Below are 7482 nucleotides of genomic sequence, written 5' to 3'. Positions count from 1 at the left end.
GCTCTGGAAGTCCTGCCAACTTGAGCGAATATTTTCTAAGTGCCATCGGGTCTTGCCCGGAAAAGTGTCCGACTCGGCTGGTTCCCCGAGTCGGCCAGAAAAAGTGAAAATTCGGCCTCTTCGCCTGGAAGTCCTGCCAACTTGAGCGAATATTTTCTAAGTGCCATCGGGTCTTGCCCGGAAAAGTGTCCGACTCGGCTGGTTCCCCGAGTCGGCCAGAAAAAGTGAAAATTCGGCCTCTTGCTCTGGAAGTCCTGCCAACTTGAGCGAATATTTTCTAAGTGCCATCGGGTCTCTCCCGGAAAAGTGTCCGACTCGTCCGGTTCCCTAGTTCGGCCACATAATGTGAAAATTCGGCCTCTTGCTCTGGAAGTCCTGCCAACTTGAGCGAATATTTTCTAAGTGCCATCGGGTCTCTCCCGGAAAAGTGTCCGACTCGGCCGGTTCCCTAGTTCGGCCACATAATGTGAAAATTCGGCCTCTTGCTCTGGAAGTCCTGCCAACTTGAGCGAATATTTTCTAAGTGCCATCGGGTCTCTCCCGGAAAAGTGTCCGCCTCGTCCGGTTCCCTAGTTCGGCCACATAATGTGAAAATTCGGCCTCTTGCTCTGGAAGTCCGACGAACTTTGGCGAATATTTTCTAAGTGCCATCGGGTCTCTCCCGGAAAAGTGTCCGCCTCGTCCGGTTCCCTAGTTCGGCCACGGAATGTAATAATTCGGCCTCTCTGAGGTACCAGGGGAACGCATTTAGGTACCAGGGGTAGTCGCTGAGGTACCAGGGGTATGCATTTAGGTACCAGGGGAGACCACTACGGTCTGTTGGTCCCCCTAGTTAGTGTACTCATCGGTTTACTCCCCTTTCGCAAAATATAGTCGGCACGTATGTGCAGGACTGTTTATTTTTATTTTGAAAAATGTTCTAAGTGCCAACGGAAGCTGGCACACGAACTGTCCGAGCCACGATGGTGCCCAGGCCGGACAGCGACGGCGAAAAAGCCGATGTGTGTTTGATGGAAGTTTCGAATATTTTCAAAGTGCCAACGGCACTTGCGGGGTGATGTGTCCGCCTCGTCTGGTTCCCCAGGTCGGCCAGAAAAAGTGAAAATTCGGCCTCTTCTCCTGGAAGTCCGGCCAAGTTTGGCGAATATTTTCTAAGTGCCAACGGCACTTGCGGGGTGATGTGTCCGCCTCGTCTGGTTCCCCAGGTCGGCCAGAACAAGTGAAAATTCGGCCTCTTCTCCTGGAAGTCTGGCCAAGTTTGGCGAATATTTTCAAAGTGCCAACGGCACTTGCGGGGTGATGTGTCCGCCTCGTCTGGTTCCCCAGGTCGGCCAGAACAAGTGAAAATTCGGCCTCTTCTCCTGGAAGTCTGGCCAAGTTTGGCGAATATTTTCAAAGTGCCAACGTCACTTGCGGGGTGATGTGTCCGCCTCGTCTGGTTCCCCAGGTCGGCCAGAACAAGTGAAAATTCGGCCTCTTCTCCTGGAAGTCTGGCCAAGTTTGGCGAATATTTTCTAAGTGCCAACGACTCAACAGCCGTAAAGTGTCCGCCTCGGCTGGTTCCCCATAACGGCCAGAACAAGTGAAAATTCGGCCTCTTCTCCTGGAAGTCTGGCCAAGTTTGGCGAATATTTTCTAAGTGCCAACGACTCAACCAGCGTAAAGTGTCCGCCTCGGCTGGTTCCCCATAACGGCCAGAACAAGTGAAAATTCGGCCTCTTCTCCTGGAAGTCTGGCCAAGTTTGGCGAATATTTTCTAAGTGCCAACGACTCAACCAGCCTAAAGTGTCCGCCTCGGCTGGTTCCCCAGGTCGGGTACCACAAGTGAAAATTCGGCCTCTTCTCCTGGAAGTCTGGCCAAGTTTGGCGAATATTTTCTGAGTGCCAACGACTCAACCAGCCTAAAGTGTCCGCCTCGGCTGGTTCCCCATAACGGCCACCAAAAGTGAAAATTCGGCCTCTTCTCCTGGAAGTCAAGCCAAGTTTGGCAAATATTTTCTAAGTGCCAACGACTCAACCAGCGCAAAGTGTCCGCCTCGGCTGGTTCCCCATAACGGCCATGAAAAGTGAAAATTCGGCCTCTTCTCCTGGAAGTCAAGCCAAGTTTGGCAAATATTTTCTAAGTGCCAACGACTCAACCAGCGTAAAGTGTCCGCCTCGGCTGGTTCCCCAGGTCGGCCACCAAAAGTGAAAATTCGGCCTCTTCTCCTGGAAGTCTTGCCAAGTTTGGCGAATATTTTCTAAGTGCCAACGACTCAACCAGCGTAAAGTGTCCGCCTCGGCTGGTTCCCCAGGTCGGCCACCAAAAGTGAAAATTCGGCCTCTTCTCCTGGAAGTCAAGCCAAGTTTGGCAAATATTTTCTAAGTGCCAACGACTCAACCAGCGTAAAGTGTCCGCCTCGGCTGGTTCCCCAGGTCGGTCACCAAAAGTGAAAATTCGGCCTCTTCTCCTGGAAGTCTGGCCAAGTTTGGCGAATATTTTCTGAGTGCCAACGACTCAACCAGCCTAAAGTGTCCGCCTCGGCTGGTTCCCCATAACGGCCACCAAAAGTGAAAATTCGGCCTCTTCTCCTGGAAGTCAAGCCAAGTTTGGCAAATATTTTCTAAGTGCCAACGACTCAACCAGCGCAAAGTGTCCGCCTCGGCTGGTTCCCCATAACGGCCATGAAAAGTGAAAATTCGGCCTCTTCTCCTGGAAGTCAAGCCAAGTTTGGCAAATATTTTCTAAGTGCCAACGACTCAACCAGCGTAAAGTGTCCGCCTCGGCTGGTTCCCCAGGTCGGCCACCAAAAGTGAAAATTCGGCCTCTTCTCCTGGAAGTCTTGCCAAGTTTGGCGAATATTTTCTAAGTGCCAACGACTCAACCAGCGTAAAGTGTCCGCCTCGGCTGGTTCCCCAGGTCGGCCACCAAAAGTGAAAATTCGGCCTCTTCTCCTGGAAGTCAAGCCAAGTTTGGCAAATATTTTCTAAGTGCCAACGACTCAACCAGCGTAAAGTGTCCGCCTCGGCTGGTTCCCCAGGTCGGTCACCAAAAGTGAAAATTCGGCCTCTTCTCCTGGAAGTCAAGCCAAGTTTGGCAGATATTTTCTAAGTGCCAACGACTCAACCAGCGTAAAGTGTCCGCCTCGGCTGGTTCCCCAGGTCGGCCACCAAAAGTGAAAATTCGGCCTCTTCTCCTGGAAGTCAAGCCAAGTTTGGCAAATATTTTCTAAGTGCCAACGACTCAACCAGCGTAAAGTGTCCGCCTCGGCTGGTTCCCCATAACGGCCACCAAAAGTGAAAATTCGGCCTCTTCTCCTGGAAGTCAAGCCATGTTTGGCAAATATTTTCTAAGTGCCAACGGCTCTTGAGCCGAAAAGTGTCCGCCTCGGCTGGTTCCCCATAACGGCCACCAAAAGTGAAAATTCGGCCTCTTCTCCTGGAAGTCAAGCCAAGTTTGGCAAATATTTTCTAAGTGCCAACGGCTCTTGAGCCGAAAAGTGTCCGCCTCGGCTGGTTCCCCAGGTCGGCCACCAAAAGTGAAAATTCGGCCTCTTCTCCTGGAAGTCAAGCCAAGTTTGGCAAATATTTTCTAAGTGCCAACGGCTCTTGAGCCGAAAAGTGTCCGCCTCGGCTGGTTCCCGCGGTCGGCCTTCAAAAGCGAAAATTCGGCCTCTTCCCCTGGTAGCCCTGCCAACTTGTGCGAATTTTTTCTAAGTGCCAACGGCTCTTGAGCCGAAAAGTGTCCGCCTCGGCTGGTTCCCTCGGTCGGCCCCAAAAAGCGAAAATTCGGCCTCTCCCTCTTTAGGTACCAGGGGCTGGGGTACCAGGGGGAGGGTGCAGTACCAACTTTGGTCTTCAGGTGCGCCAGAGTACGCTAAATGGTCCCCCTAGTCAGCGTACTCATCAACGATTTACCCCCCTTTCGCAAAATATAGTCAGAACGAGCATGGGGGGCGCATAATTTACCCCACAAAATGAAAGGGCCCGGTGCCGAGCGCTTGGTCATGGCCGCCAGCAGCGCCCCTTGCTCGGTGGGAACACAACACGCAGGGTTGCACAGCACCCTGGAAGGCACAAAGAGAGTGAAAAATTTTCTAAGTGTCACTCTTGACGAAAAATGTCTAAGTGCCTCTCTTGACGAAAAATTTCTAAGTGCCACGCTTGACGAAAAATGTCTAAGTGCCACAGCGCTCGAAAATTTCCTAAGTGCGAGCACGGCTGTGAAATATTCAAAGTACAAGGAACGCTGGCAGAATCTCTCGACGGCCGTCTGCTCCCGGCGGCCGCCGTGAAGTCTCCCCTCCCGGGGACGGCTGTCTGCTCCCGGCAGCCGTCCTTAACCCCCTCCCCACACGTTGGACGAACACCAGCCGAGGGCGAAAGGCTCGCGGTGTGGAAGGATCGTGGCCACGGCTAATCTAGCGATGCCCGCGTTGGACGGTCACACCGCACGACAGAGCGGGGCCTGCATCCGGCGCGAGGCGGCCTTCAGGCACGTGGCTCGAGACGACCTCACCCGCCCTAGCCCGGAGCGGAAAGACTTTGAAATTTTCAAAGTCCAAGGAACACTGGCAGAATGGGAGGACCGGCCGCCTCCTTAAACACAGGCCGGAGAGATGGAGCGGGATCAGCGGCCCGCGCGTTGAGCGAACACCGGCCGAGGGCGAAAGGCTCGCGGTGTGGAAGGATCGTGGCCACGGCTAATCTAGCGATGCCCGCGTCGGACGGTCACACCGCACGACAGAGCGGGGCCTGCATCCGGCGCGAGGCGGCCTTCAGGCACGTGGTTCGAGACGACCTCACCCGCCCTAGCCCGGAGCGGAAAGACTTTGAAATAGTCAAAGTCCAAGGAACACTGGCAGAATCTCTCGACGGCCGTCTGCTCCCGGCGGCCGCCGTGAAGTCTCCCCTCCCGGGGACGGCTGTCTGCTCCCGGCAGCCGTCCATAACCCCCTCCCCACACGTTGGTTGAACATCAGCCGAGGGCGAAAGGCTCGCGGTGTGGAAGGATCGTGGCCACGGCTAATCTAGCGATGCCCGCGTTGGACGGTCACACCGCACGACAGAGCGGGGCCTGCATCCGGCGCGAGGCGGCCTTCAGGCACGTGGTTCGAGACGACCTCACCCGCCCTAGCCCGGAGCGGAAAGACTTTTCAAAGTCCAAGGAACACTGGCAGAATGGGAGGACCGGCCGCCTCCTTAAACACAGGCCGGAGCGACCGAGCGGGATCAGCGGCCCGCGCGCAGGGTCTTTGAAATGTACAAAGTCCTAGGGACAATGGCAGAATCGCTCGACGGCCGTCTGCTCCCGGCGGCCGCGGTGAAGGGACTGTACACCCCACCCGGGGACGGCTGTCTGCTCCCGGCAGCCGTCCTTCCCCCCCACCCCACACGTTGACCGACACCGGCCGAGGGCGAAAGGCTCGCGGTGTGGAAGGATCGTGGCCACGGCTAATCTAGCGATGCCCGCGTTGGACGGTCACACCGCACGACAGAGCGGGGCCTGCATCCGGCGCGAGGCGGCCTTCAGGCACGTGGTTCGAGACGACCTCACCCGCCCTAGCCCGGAGCGAAAAGACTTTGAAATATTCAAAGTCCAAGGAACACTGGCAGAATGGGAGGACCGGCCGCCTCCTTAAACACAGGCCGGAGCGACCGAGCGGGATCAGCGGCCCGCGCGGAGGGTCTTTAAAATGTACAAAGTCCTAGGAACAATGGCAGAATCGCTCGACGGCCGTCTGCTCCCGGCGGCCGCGGTGGAAGGACTGTACACCCCACCCGGGGACGGCTGTCTGCTCCCGGCAGCCGTCCTTCCCCCCCACCCACACGTTGACCGACACCGGCCGAGGGCGAAAGGCTCGCGGTGTGGAAGGATCGTGGCCACGGCTAATCTAGCGATGCCCGCGTTGGACGGTCACACCGCACGACAGAGCGGGGCCGCATCTGGCGCGAGGCGGCCTTCAGGCACGTGGTTCGAGACGACCTCACCCGCCCTAGCCCGGAGCGGAAAGACTTTGAAATTTTCAAAGTCCAAGGAACACTGGCAGAATGGGAGGACCGGCCGCCTCCTTAAACACAGGCCGGGCGAAAAATATGCGAATGTTGGGCGGAAAGACTTTGAAATATTCAAAGTCCAAGGAACACTGGCAGAATGGGAGGACCGGCCGCCTCCTTAAACACAGGCCGGGCGAAAAATATGCGAATGTTGGGTCTCATCCAAGAAAGGGAGTTACCGGCCGCCTCCTTAAACACAGGCCGGGCGAAAAATATGCGAATGGTCCATCCAAGGAAGGAGGAGCGGCCGCCTCCTTAAACACAGGCCGGAGAGATGGAGCGGGATCAGCGGCCCGCGAACTGAGCGGCCGAGGGCGAAAGGCTCGCGGTGTGGAAGGATCGTGGCCACGGCTAATCTAGCGATGCCCGCGTTGGACGGTCACACCGCACGACAGAGCGGGGCCTGCATCCGGCGCGAGGCGGCCTTCAGGCACGTGGTTCGAGACGACTTCACCCGCCCTAGCCCGGAGCTGAAACTCTGCGAATGTTAACATCCAAGGATGGAGGCAACGGCCGTCTCGTTAAGCTGAGGCCGGAGGAAAGTCTGCGGATTCGGGGCATCCAAGGCAGATGGAGGTGCCGGCCGCCTCGGTAAACAGAGGCCGGACCGACCGACATGCGACCATGACCCGCCTTGGTAGGGCCCCCACCGGCCCCGGCTAGCGCCGGCGTTGGGTGGACGGTTCCTCCCCACTTGCGGGTCGCCCTCTAGCGCTACGGCCGCCGCGCGAGCGCGCGCTCCGACGCCGCCCCCGCAGGCCTAGCGCGAGCCGTACGGCAGCGAGACCGAGACGCCCCGATTCCACGCACGCACCTAGCGGCCATCAACGGAGGCCGAGCGCGCGATCCGACTCGCGGCACGCCACGTGGGCGTCCGCCGGCCGCGCCGGTCTACCGCGAAAGATGTTTCTCAAACCCTCGCCTAACCTAGGGACGGCTATCTCGGGAAGCCGCCCCCGCATCTGCACCTATCCGCTAAGCCCTCCCGACCACCGCGAAGCGGGAGGACGTCTATCGTGGCCGCCGGGGCGTATGACCCCTCCGCGTGAGGCGTGCGGGCTCGGGTGGGCCGCAACGACCGAGTCTGACTCGGACGGGGCGCAGCTTCCCTCCCGGTCGCAGCATCAAGCGCCGATCGCGCGACGTCACCAGCCCCCCGGGACGGTTCGTCGGGAGCACGGTACAGGCACGTAGCTCACTCTCCAGCTGGCCGCAGCGGGCCGCACCGACCGAGTCTGACTCGGCCGGGGCGCAGCTTCCCGTCTGGGTGACAGCGGCGACGAGCTGCGACTGTTGGCCGCCGCCCCTTCGTCCTTCCCGGATCCCCCCAGTGCCGACTCAACTCCGCATCCTGGCCGCAGCGAGATACCGTCGGGTTGCGGCGCCCGAGTCTGACTCGGGACGCGCGCTTCTTCCTTCGGACCACAGCGTACGTGCCTCGCGCGG

Source organism: Syngnathus floridae, unplaced genomic scaffold (assembly GCF_059516105.1).
Source record: "Syngnathus floridae isolate MCC-2025c unplaced genomic scaffold, RoL_Sflo_1.0 HiC_scaffold_99, whole genome shotgun sequence".
Classification (NCBI taxonomy): Eukaryota; Metazoa; Chordata; class Actinopteri; order Syngnathiformes; family Syngnathidae; genus Syngnathus; species Syngnathus floridae.
Note: the sequence above shows the minus strand (reverse complement) of the source record.